The sequence below is a fragment of the Pongo abelii genome, chromosome 9 (genome assembly GCF_028885655.2).
Source record: "Pongo abelii isolate AG06213 chromosome 9, NHGRI_mPonAbe1-v2.0_pri, whole genome shotgun sequence".
Classification (NCBI taxonomy): domain Eukaryota; kingdom Metazoa; phylum Chordata; class Mammalia; order Primates; family Hominidae; genus Pongo; species Pongo abelii.
In genome coordinates this window covers 11,763,118-11,776,187 of record NC_071994.2, presented here as the reverse complement: position 1 = coordinate 11,776,187, position 13,070 = coordinate 11,763,118, and the positions used below count along the sequence as shown (strand labels likewise).

Sequence of the window (13,070 nt, the reverse complement as noted above, 5' to 3'; positions counted from 1 at the left end):
CAAAGTTGGACGTGGGAGATATTTCAAAGTTGGAGGTGGGAGACAGAAACGTTTATTTTCTCTCTCTGGTTTCGAGGTTACTAGGGGTGAGCCCAGAATGGTAAGTGGCCACTGTGTGAAGGATCCTGTGCACAACAGACATGCCCAGCATGGAAAGACAAGCAAAGATGAAAGGACACAAGAATTCTGATGACATGACCCTGGTTCCCAGTGTCCCTAGAGCCAGCTCCACCTCTATCATCCATCTTTGCTTTGGTAATGAGAGCCTTTACACAACCCCTTTATGCTCAAATTAGCTAGAATTGAATTACAGCCACTTGCAAACAAGAGTCCTAATGAATATAGGTTCAGATAGATGTCGCTAGTTATTGCCCAGTGTATTAGTCTGTTCTCACACTGCTAATAAAGACATACTTGAGACTGGGTAATTTATAAAGAAAAAGAGTTTTAATGGACTCACAGTTTCACATGGCTGGGGAGGCCTCACAATCATGGCAGAAGGTGAAGAAGGAGCAAAGCCATGTCTTACGTGGTAGCAGGCAGCCTGGCAACATAGTGAGACCCTATCTCTATTTAGCTTGTGCAGGGGAACTCCCATTTATAAAACCATCAGATCTCGTGAGACGTATTCACTACCATAAGAAAAAGTATGGGGGGAACTGCCCCCTGATTCAATTATCTCCACCTGGCCCTGCCCTTGCCACATGGGGATTATTACAATTCAAGGTGAGATTTGAGTGGGGACACAGCCAAACCATATCACCCAGGATATTTAATTCAAAATAAAATAACAGGAGGGGGTCAGACAGGGTTTTGTTGTTGCTGCTGTTGTTGTTTTGAGATAGGATATCTCTGTCACTCAGGTTGGAATGCAGTGGCACGATCATAGCTTGTTACTGTAGGTAGCTAGCCAGGCATGAGTGGGGCAGGAGAGGGGTCCCCCCACCCTACCAGCAATGTCAGGCGACCATCAGGTGATGATCAGGCAGTTGTCACACTGCCTCTCTAAAGTAATAATTGGTTGCAGTCATCGCCAGGGAAAGGCAGTTTCACATAGATTAAAAACACCTGTTACTGGTGATTGGCAGCTTCTCAACAAGATCTCAGGAGTTGGGCGAGCGAGTTCAGGCATGCGCATTAAGAGGCAAAATGGCGGAATTTAACTGGTATATAAACTTCTGGGGGCATTCCACTGGAAAAGGGATGCAAGACGCCAGAAGTAGGCCAGCATAGAAGACCCCAAGTCCCATGTCAAATGGGACACTTGACCTCCAAGGTGTCTGCTTGGTCCTCTTCCAAGTGTGTTTTATTTTCTTTTCATGCCTGCTCTAAGGCTTTTAAAAAAACTTTCACTCCTGCTCTAAAACTTGCCTCGGTCTCTTCTGCCTTGTGTCCCTCAGTTGAATTCTTCTGAGGAGGCAAGAATTGACGTTGCTGTAGTAACAAGCTCACTGCAGCCCTGAACTTCTGGGTTCAAACAATCCTCCTACTTCAGCCTCCCTAGTAACTAGGACTACAGGCATGAACCACCACTCTCAGCTAATTAAATTTTTTTTTTTAAATAGAGATAGAGTCTCACTATGTTGCTCAGGCTGGTCTCAAACTCCTCAGCTCAAGCGATCCTCCCACTTCAACCTCCCAGAGTGCTGGAATTATGTAAGTAAGCCATTGCACCTGGCTAGGCTTTTTATTAAAACCCATGGCCTGCATGTATATTTATTAATTTTTTGCTTTGCATTCAGAGTGCTGAAGTATCCCTTTGGGATACTGGGTTCTTCAGGAGTTCCTCCTGAGGGGCATCCTGGGGCTTGTCTTTCTCTGGTGACCTACCTGTATTGTGCTTACCAATTATAGCCACGTGGCCTTGGGGCAGGGGTGTCTTCATTGCAAAGAAATGATAAAATGTCTTGTGTTTTTTTTTTTTTTTTTTTTTTTTTGTTGAGATGGAGTCTTGCTATAGTTGCCCAGGCTGGAGTGCAATGGTGTGATCTTGGCTCACTGCAACCTCCGCCTCCCAGGTTCAAGTGATTCTCCTGACTCAGCCTCCCGAGTAGCTGGGATTACAGGCACACGCCGCCACACCAGGCTAATTTTTTGTATTTTAGTAGAGACAGAGTTTCACCATGTTGCCCAGGCTGGTCTTGAACTCCTGAGCTCAGGCAATTCACCCGCCTCGGCCTCCCAAAGTGCTAGGATTATAGGCATGAGCCACTGCGCCCAGCCTGAATGTTTTGTTCTTAAGTAACCCCTGTTGGCTTATGAGCCATTTCATTTGCTTAACAATCCAGCTTCACATTAGGTTATGCATGCAAGCTAACCATCCTCCTAATGAGATGTTCTCCTGATGCAGCCATAGGCTTTGACATTATTGGCCCAAGGAAGAGGTATCTTGGCTGTGCTCATAAAATAGGCCTTTTAGTGCCCCGTGCCCATATGTGGTAGTGGATGATTGTCCCATCCACAGTGCCTATTGAGATAACCTGATGGTAAGGAGATTACTACCAAAAATGGTAAGGAGATTACTACCGAGTCCCCATTTAGAAGGAAATCCAAGATGCTCACTCATCCAGATTCTCTGGACAGCAAGGAATCTAGGCTTTTGGATGGAACTGCCTGCTGTTTTGAACAGAAGATCAACAGGTAGGTTGATAGTTCCTGGAGTATTGTTGGCCTTGGAACACAGAGAGTAGAGTTTAAGAAGGGAAATAGGGAAGCCGAATTGGGAGGATAACATACAAGTTAAGGTGGGTGGACAAGGATATCTAAGAACTTGGGTTGAGGCTAGCAAATAATGAAGAAAGTGTCCATAACTATGCGTGGAGGAGATTGCATATGATGCCTACATGCATCAGAGGAAGACTAGCCATATTGGTTACCTTCTGCATCTGTGTCTTGGGTCTTTCTAGTAGGAATATTGCTTAACTTTTACCAGTTTCAGAGAGTTGCTGCATGAGGCAGGTTTGGTGGGGCTATGCCTGACTGCAGCCCTTCTCAGGGAATCTTTTCTTTCTTCTTTTTTTTGAGACGAAGTTTCACTCTTGTTGCCTAGGCTCTAGTGCAATGGTGCGATCTCTGCTCACTGCAACCTCTGCCTCCTGGGTTCAAGTGATTCTCCTGCTTCTGCCTCCTGAGTAGCTGGGATTACAGGCATGCGCCACCACGCCCGGCTAATTTTGTATTTTTAGTAGAGATGGGGTTTCTCCATGTTGGTCAGGCTGGTCTCGAACTCCCGACCTCAGGTGATCTGCCTGCCTCGGCCTCTCAAAGTGCTGGGATTACAGGTGTGAGCCACCGCACCCAGCCAAGGGGGGGAGGGGGGAAAATCTTTTCTTTGCACAGCTGTGACTAATGGACAATGGGCCAGCAAAATCTCACTACACTCCCCTTTGGCACACTGATAAGGAGAAGTGTGGACACCTGACTTAAGTGGGGAGGGAGAGGCGCATCAATATGAGCCTGTTCTAGGAATGTGAATTAAGAAACACAGAAATGTTCTGGTTGCTGATGGGCTCTAAATCTGAGAAATAATGAATCAGAGCTGGGACTGGTAGTCATCCCTTAAGAAGAGCACACAGATGAAATGGATTTAAGTAGGAGAGAGGAATGGAGTCAGTGTACAGAGATGCTCCATTTCCTGGTTTCAGTTTCCATGAGGCCTGAACACACTTTGTTTCTTGTTCCTGAATTCCCTGTAATCTCTGTATCCTTGCAGTCATGCCCTCTTTTCCCAAGAGCTGATTCGATGGGGTTTCTCTTCTTTATGTCCAAAAGACCATTGACTAGAACAGATGTTAAGAACATGATCAATGTGACAGCTACTAAGTACAGAATGCAGCCTGATGAACCACTCAGCAGGCCAGGGTGACTACAATTGCACGTGTGTGTGTGTATGTTTACGGGGAGGGGCGTTAAATCACTAGAGATGAAAGGACCCCCCCGGCCCCGCTCCATAACCATCTTCTCTTTCCCGTCTTAGTTCCTTGGCTGCTCTCCATCTCTTGGCCCCAGCTGCTAAGATCTATTTCTAGATGAAGTCAGCAAACTGTTTCTGTTTCTAAGACTCTGAGTCCAGAATCCCCTGCTCAGGAATGTCCCCTTTGCCCTCACCACCTGCACTCCTCCTCTCTCCCTTTCTCTGTATCACCTCTTCACCTTACAGGATTGTCTTATCCCTCAGGGTTTTTTGACATTTTGAGAAAATGAAGTAGAACATTCAACTCCTGTAGCAGCGTCTCTCTCTGGTGGGGGCTGGGAGGCAGGGAGCAGCTCTCTGCAAGGACTTCATGTCTCCTCCTCCAGGAAGCTCCCTAGCTTCATCCTGGGTAAAACTCTTAGAAGCTCCAGGGTCTTCCCAAATTCAGACAAACTTGGGTCAAGGTTGCACAGTCTGCATCTGTAGGTGGGATGGTAAGATGAGGGCACAGGGGTTGGAAGGGGGCAGAGGGCCCAGCTATCCTCACTTCAGTCACAGTTGTCATCAGGAAGGTGCTGTTGTCATAAATCCAGCCATTGGTGCAGGGCTCTGGCCCCATGTTGTTGGCATCTGTGTCATTAGGAAAAGGTGGTCCCCATTGGGAGGAGGTGAAGTGGAGGCAGGACTGAGGCCACACCTGCCAGTCTTGGGGCAGCCAAGCCTCCAGCCACCTGTCCTTGCTGAGGTTGGCGTTGGCAGGTGGGGGCAGCAGGGGTTGGGTGGGGAGAGGCAGTGGCAGTGAAGTTTTGCAGAGTAGTGTGCAAACACAGGAGCACTGGGAGGACCACCAGGGTGACTTGGATCTGCTGGAAGTAGCTGACACCCCCCATTTTCTGCATGAGGTCATTGAAGGCCATGGAAACTAGGCCTGGTCAAGTGGCTGGGGGCTGGGTCTGCAAATCAAGCAACCCGTTTCCTTTCTGCCAGTGGAGGAGGAGGAGAGGGGAGGAGAGGGGCTGCCTTTGTCTCCTGCACCTATCAGTTCCTGGGTCTGCTGTAGCCCTAGGCCTCCTAATGGCCAGCAGTAGTTTTTTTTTTTTTTTTTTGAGATGGAGTTTCACTCTTGTCACCCAGGCTGGAGTGCAATGGCACGATCTCGGCTCACTGCAACCGCTGCCTCCCGGGTTCAAGTGATTCTCCTGTCTCAGCCTCCCAAGTAGCTGGGATTACAGATGCCTGCCACCATGCCTGGCTAATTTTTGTATTCTTAGTAGAGACAGGGTTTCACCACGTTGGCCAGGCTGGTCTTGAACTCCTGACCTCAGGTGATCCACCTGGCTCGGCCTCCCAAAGTGCTGGGATGACAGGCGTGAGCCACCGCGCCTGGCCCGGTAGTTTTTATAACTTCTTTTGAAGCACCAAGTTAAACTGACTTGAGAGTCAGACATTTAATTATAAGACTCATCAGGTCAGTGGTTTGTTCCAGGAGGTCAAATGGGCAAGTAAAATTGGATTCGGCAGAGGAAAGTACCTTCCTGTGAAGGAGGGACATGTTTGAGTCTCTTCACCACACTGGAACATGTGGGCAGGAAGGGCAAGCACGAAGGGGTTAAGGGGGGCCCAAGCTGGTGTGAGCATGAAGCCTGAGCTGAGCTCTCCTTTCTCAGGGCCAGGTCCTACCTCACTCTGAGCCAGACTGAACTGGGGAGACTCGGAAGAGCCCATGCAGAAATGCCGTGGTGCGTGGGCTTTGGCATCCCTTAACCTGTGAGCATCACCTCTGCGCGAATCCCTGAGCCTGGGCCTTCAGCCCTAGACGAGGGCCAGGACACAGCTCAACCTTCACTTGAAGGAGGAATTCTTTGTTAGAAGTTTGTGTTAGCAGGGTCTCTTTTCTCATTATAATAGTCTCTGTAGTTCACCCCCAATTTTTTCCCCCTTTCCAGAATTGTACCAGTGTATGTGACATGATAAAGAGCCATCAGGTGCTTTAACATTCTTCAGTTGTCTGGGCATACTGGGGTCTGCGCCCTGAACAAGGCCCGGGCGAATCCAGGTGTTCTGACATCTTAGCCCCTGTTATGGACTGAATTGTGTCCCCCTCATTCATATGTTGAAGCCCTAACCCCCAATGTGACTGTATTTGGAAATAGGACCTTTAAGGAGGTAATGAAGGTTAAATGAGGTCATGGGGTGGGGCCCTAATCCAGTGTGACTGGTGTCCTTACAAGAAGAGAGAGAGACAGCAGGGTGGGACGCACGTGCTCAGAGGAAAGGCCACGCGAGGACATGGTGGGAAGGCGGCCATCTGCAAGCCAAAGAGAGGCCTCAGGAGAAACCAAACCTGATGACAGCTTGATTGTGGACTTCTAGCCTCTAGAGCTGTGAGAAAATAAGTTTCTGTTGTTTAAGCCACCCAGCCTGTGGTATTTTGTTATGGCAGCCCAAGGCTGTCACTTATATCTGTAATGTAACACAATTCTAGCCAAGAAATGTGGCAGGAAGCCCATCGTGGGGGAGGTGGCTTTTGGGAAAGGTCTTCAAAAGAGATGTCTTGCTCTTCCAAACAGATATGTGAGGAGTAACTTCCTTTTCTGCCTTTGGATGCTGTGTGAGGGGGTGATGCCTGTAGCCACTGCAGCCCTCTTGCTCTCATGAGGGGAGTTGTTGACCTGCTGAGGAGAGGGTTGAAAAGAACCTGGATCCATGATGATGTTGGGTGCCTGAATCATGGAAGCCAGCAAATCTGCTATCTGCTTTTTTTTTTTTTGGGGCAGGGGCTTAAGCCAGTTAGTTTTGTGTCACTTACAACTGAAAGAGTCCTGGCTAATACTTCCATCATAAGAGGCATAACCTGGGCTGGGCGCGGTGGCTCACGCCTGTAATCCCAGCACTTTGGGAGGCCGAGGTGGGTGGATCACGAGGTCAGGAGTTTGAGACCAGCCTGGCCAACATAGTGAAACCCTGTCTATACTAAAAATACAAAAAATTAGCCGGGCGTGGTGGCGGGCACCTGTAATCCCAGCTACTTGGAAGGCTGAGGCAGGAGAGTCGCTTGAACTCAGGAGGCAGAGGTTACAGTGAGCTGAGATCACGCCACTGCACTCCAACCTGGGCAACAGTGGAGACTCCCTCTTAAGAAAAAAAAAAAAAAAAAAAAAAAAGGCCGGCACGGTGGCTCACACCTGTAATCCCAGAACTTTGGGAGGCCGAGGTGGGTGGATCACCTGAGGTCGGGAGTCTGAGACCAGCCTGACCAACATGGAGAAACCCCTCTCTACTAAAAATACAAAATTAGCCAGGTGTGGTGGCGCATGCCTATAATCCCAGCTACTTGGGAGGCTGAGGCAGGAGAATTGCTTGAACCTGGGAGGTGGAGTTTGCAGTGAGCCGAGATCGTGCCATTGTACTCCAGCCTGGGCAACTAGAGCGAAACTCTGTCTCAAAAAAAAAAAAAAAAAAAAAAAAGAGCCATAAAAAAGCCATAACCCGGAAGCACAGGGAAACTGAAGCCAGGGAAGCCTCTTAGGCTGAGTGATAGAATGGCTGTATTAGTCAGGGTTGTTGGGTGTAAACAACAAAAACAGACTGTGGCTAATGTAAGCTGTAGAAAAATCACTGGAAGGATAATGGGCTGCTCATGGAGTTGATGAGAATCTGGCTCAGAAATGGGCAGGAGCTGAGGGAGGCCAGGAAACAGTTTGGCTAGGACGCCACTGGAGTATTCCCTGGAGATTTCCATTCTTCTCTGGACTCTCACAGTCATTGCTATTGTGTGTCATTTCCCAAATGTTCCTGCAGCTTTGTGTTCTATCGCAAGAGTCAAGGCCCTAGGTGTGAGTACTGATTAGTTGAACATGGTTCATGCACCTGAGTGAAACTTTATTAGGGTTTAGTATACGCAATAAAATGCATCAATTTTGGGGGTACATTTTTACAAGCTCTGACAATTTTTTTTTTTTTTTAAAGACAGAGTCTCGTTGTGTTGCCCAGGCTGGAGTACATTGGTGCGATCTTGGCTCACTGCAACGTCTGCCTCCTGGGTTCAAGAGATACTCATGCCTCAGCCTCCTGAGTAGCTGGTACTGCAGGTGTGAACTACCACGCCCGGCTAATTTTTGTATTTTTAGTAGAGATGGGGTTTCACCATGTTGGCCAGGCTGGTCTCAAGCTCCTGACCTCAGGTGATTCACCTGCCTTGGCCTCCCAAAGTGCTGTGATTACAGGCAGCTCTGATAAATTTTTATACCACATAACCACTATATAGAACATTTTCATCTCCTGCCTCTCCCACCCCAGCAATTCCCTAGTACTGTATCCTAGCCAATTCTCATCTTCTACCCTAGGCAATGGATTTGTCTTTTCTGGAGTTTCAAATGAATGATATCATACAGTATATCCTCTTTTGTGTCTGGCTTCTTTTACTCAGCAAAATGTTTTTGAGATTCATCCACCTTGTAGTGTGCCAGTAGTTCATTCCTTTTTTTTTCTGAGATGGAGTCTTGCTCTGTTGCCAGGCTGTAGTGTAGTGGCGCGATCTCCGCTCACTGCAACCTCCACCTCCTGGGTTCAAGAGATTCTCCTACCTCAGCCTCCCGAGTAGCTGAGACTACAGGCGCGCGCCACCACGCCCAGCTAATTTTTGTATTTTTAGTAGATACGGGGTTTCACCATGTTGGCCAGGATGGTCTCGATCTCTTGACCTCGTGATCCGCCCACCTCGGCCTTCCAAAGTGCTGGGATTACAGTCGTGAGCCACCACGCCTGGCCCCATTCCTTTTTAATACTGAATAGTATTCCATTGTATGTATAACCACAGTTTGCTTATTCATTCACCTGTTGATGAACATTTGTGTTGTTTCCAGTTTTTGGCTATTACAAAGAAAGCTGCCATGAACATTTGTGTATAGTGAGGGGACATGTACTTTCATATCTCTTGGGTAAATAACTGAAGTGAAATTGCTAGGTCATATATTTAACTTTATCAGAAACTGTCAAATTGTTTTCCAAAGTGTTTCCAAATTTTATATTTCTACCAGCAATGGATGAGAGTTCCAGTTATTCCACATTCTTGCCGACATCTTGATATGTCCAGTCTTTTCATTTTAACCATTTATATGAATATGAAGGGACATCTCATTGTGGTCTACTTGCATTTTCCTGATGACTAATGATGTTGAGCATTTTTTCATGTGCTTATTGGCTATTCATATATCTACCGTGGTGAAGTGTATGTGTAATTTTTTTTGCCTATGTTTGAATTGGGGTGTTTGACTTCTTTTTATTGAGTTGTAGGAGTACTTTTTATATTCTGCAGATTTGTTTGCATAGCTCTCTCCTCGCCTGAGAAATCTAGCTGCCTTGGCCATCCTGAACTTCTCTTTTATTCTCCTCAGCTCAGTGAGGTTGCTGGCTCTGTTTGGATTCCACATCTCCACACTGCAGTCCAGAAGTTGCTCCCAGGCAGAAAGCCTGGGTGATAAAAGTTGGTGCAAAAGTAATTGCAGGTTTTGCAATTAAAGGTAATGACAAAAACCACAATTACTTTTGCATCAACCTAATAATAGGCCTTAAATAATCTGTTTCCCTTCTCACAGAAATTACAGTCCTGCGCTGCCTGTTGTCCAATGTCTGAACATTGTTATTTTCCACATTTCTTTCAGTTTTCTAGGTTTCTTTTTTCTTTTCTTTTTTTTTTTTTTTTGAGATGGAGTCTCGCTCTGTTGCCAGGCTGGAGTGCAGTGGCACGATCCCAGCTCACTGCAACCTCCACCCCCTGAGTTCAAGCGATTCTCTTTGCCTCAGCCTCCCAAGTAGCTGGGATTACAGGCGCCTGCCACCACACCCGGCTAATTTTTTTATTTTTATTTTTAATTTTTAGTAGAGATGGGATTTCACTATGTTGGCCAGGCTGGTCTCGAACTCCTGACCACATGATCCACCTGCCTTGGCCTCCTAAAGTGCTGGGATTACAGGCGTGAGCCACCGTGCCCGGCCCAGTTTTCTAGGTTTTTTTTTTTTTTTTTTTTTTTTTTTTACAATGGGAGAGTTGTTTTAGAAGTTTATTATTTTCTGATGACTGGAAGTTTTCCTTTTCCATTCTGAACGCATTTAAAACAACAGTGTTCCTTGTATAATTGAAAGTGTCTTTCTTCCTCTCTAAAGGGGGATGCTGGGTAGCGAGTAGAGGGAGAAACTTCCATTCTTCTGGCTTCTTGTTTCCTTATGGAATAAGGAGTGGGTTATTTGATTAGTGAATCTGGGAGAAGGAACAGGGCATGTATAGCTACTTTCTTCTTCTTTTCTTTTGGGCCCTCTTTACCTTCAGAGAGCATGTGTTTTTTTATTGTTTTTGGCCACATGGTAAGGTATTTGACAGCTGTGTCTCTCAATTGGTTCCATACGTGGTGCAGAAGAGATGCATTTTTTTCTTTTTTTGAGACAGGGTCTCACTCTATCACCCAGGCTGGAGTGCAGTGGCACGATCACAACGCAATGAAGCCTTGACCTCCTGAGCTCAAGCCATCCTGCCAGCTCATCCTCCACGTAGCTGTGTTACTGGAAAGGGGTCCTGATCCAGACTCCAAAAGAGGGTTCTTGGACCTTACATAAGAAAGAATTTCAGGTGAGTTCGTAGGATAAAGTGAAAGCAATTTTATTAGAGAAATAAGCAAACAAAAGAATGGCTACTCCACAGGCAGAGCTTCCCTGAGGGCTACTGGTTGGCTATTTTTACGGTTATTTCTTGATTATATGCTAAACAAGAGGTGGATTACTCATGAGTTTTCTAGGAAAGGGGCAGGCAATTCCCAAAACTGAGGGTTCCTCCCCTTTTTAGACTATATAGGGTACCATCTGGATGTTGCCATGGTGATGGTGCTGGAGGGAGTGTCTTTCAGCGTCCTAATGCATTAAAGTTGGTTAGCATATAATGGACAGTGATGATGACCAGAGGTCACTTTCATTGCCATCTTGGCTTTGGTGGGTTTTGGTGGGCTTCTTTACTGCATCCTATTTTATCAGCAGGGTCTTTATGACCTGTATCTTGTGCTACCAATCCTGCCGAACTTCTATCTCATCCTGTGATTAAGAATGCCTAACCTTCTGGGAATGCGACCCAGTAGGTCTCAGCCTTACTTTATCTATCCCCTATTAAAGATGGAGTTGCTCTGGTTTGAATGCCTCTGACAACTGGAACCAAGTTAAGGATTTCTGAGTGATGTCTTCTTCTTTAGTTGTGTTGCAATGCCATTGTTATCCTATGCATAAAAATAAGAAAATATTGTCTTTAATGTCTTCAATCATTTCTGTTTATGGAAATGTATTTGGCAAGAAGTCATGAGACTACAATAATATATCAGTTGTTAGGATTCTGCTTCCAACCAAGATGGAGGAACAGGGACTAGTAAATAGTAAATGCTCTCCTGCCTTTAACTAATAAAAAAACCTGACAAATTAGGTTTGTATGATAACTGTTTTTAGACATTGGACAATAAGCAGTTCAGAACAGTTGTTCCTGAGAGAGGGAAGCAAACAGAATGAGCCTTATGAACCAGTTTACTTCCTGGAGGAAATTTGCAGGCTGCAGAACAGGGAGAGAGGATCTACTCAGAGCCCAGAAGTCTCCCTGGGTTGAGGAAACAAAGTTGGGAGTCTGGGGAGACCCAGGTGGCAAGAGTTCACAGGGCAGAGGACTGGAGAGGAGAGAGCTGCATAGAGCACTGGAGATTTGTAGGGGGTCTTGTTATTAATAGAATCTTCAGGTGAGTATTGGTTGATGCATACATTTGGTGAAAGAACCTAGATGATTCGCAGAGTTCACACAGGCCAGGAACAGTTTATCTTCCCACCAGCCACAGCGAAGACAAAACTCATAGTATTCGGGCACTGGGTAGGGAACTCAGAAAGATCACTGGAGAGGAAAAATTAGCAGCATCTCTGCTCTCACCTAACAAAGCCTAAAAGCAAGCCTTGAAAAGTAACTTATTGTGACCCAGAAAAAAGTTCAAAATAGGCTGGGTGTGGTGGCTCATGCCTGTAATACCAGTACTTTGGGAGGCCGAGGAGGGCAGATCAGCTGAGGTCAGGAGTTTGAGACTAGCCTGGCCAATATATAGTGAAAGCCGTCTCTACTAAAAAATACAAAAATTAGCTGGGTGTGGTGGTGCACGCCTGCAGTCCCAGCTACTTGGGAAGCTGAGGCAGGAGAATCACTTGAACCTAGGAGGCAGAGGTTGCAGTGAGCCAAGATTGCACCACTGTACTCCAAACTGGGGAAGACACTGTCTCAAGGAAACAAACAAACAAACCAAACAAACAAAAAAGTTCAAAATAAAAACTATAGATCCTAGATCCAAGAAGGTAAATTAACTCTGATATGATAATGTTATAAAAAGTACAAGGTGCATCAAAATCAAATGCTTAGAACCAGGGATAAAGATAAAATCTTGCACAAACAGCTGGAGGAAAAAAAGACCCATTCATATAAAGCAAAAAATATAAGAATAGCAGCAGATTTCTTGTCAAAAATGATGTAAGCCAGAAGACAATGGAGAAATACCTTTAAAAGCTGAAAGAGAAAATCTGTCAACCTAAAACCCTCTACCAGCAAAAATATCTTTCAAAAATGATAATAGAATCAATGCCTTTTCAGGCATACAAAAGTTGAAAAAACACAGCAGCAACAGACCTGCACTGCAAGGAATGTTAAATGAAATTAAATTTATACTTAAAAACCACCCCACAAAGAAGATTCCAGGAACAGATGACTTAACTGATTAATTCTGTCAAACATTTAAGGAAGAAATAATACCAACTCTACACAAACACCTACAGAAAGGTGAAAAGTAGGGAATACTTCACAACTCATTCTATGAGGCTGAAATTACCCTGATACTGAAACCAGACAAAACATTACAAAAGGGGAAACTAGAGACAGGTATCTCTCATGAACATAGATGTAAGATTCTTAATATAATTTTATCAAATTTAACAAAAATATATAAAAAGGGTAATACATCTTGACCAAGTGGGGTTTATTCCAGAAATGCAAGATTTGTTTAACATTAAAAAAATCAGTTAATATAGTTCACCATACTAATAGACTAAAAAAGAAAAACCATATAATCATCTCAATAGATACAGAAACAGGATTTGA

General features: G+C 45.4%; 1 long non-coding RNA gene across 1 annotated transcript in view; it reads left to right on the top strand.

Moving 5' to 3' along the window:
* The window catches only part of LOC129048578 (uncharacterized), a 37,036-nt gene extending 24,501 nt beyond the window's left edge, over nucleotides 1-12,535 (top strand). Inside the window, exon 3 of the long non-coding RNA XR_008511014.2 lies at nucleotides 10,359-12,535. This is a non-coding gene — a long non-coding RNA (uncharacterized LOC129048578). The remainder of the gene's footprint in view (nucleotides 1-10,358) is intronic.
* The last annotated feature ends 535 nt before the right edge of the window (nucleotides 12,536-13,070 follow it).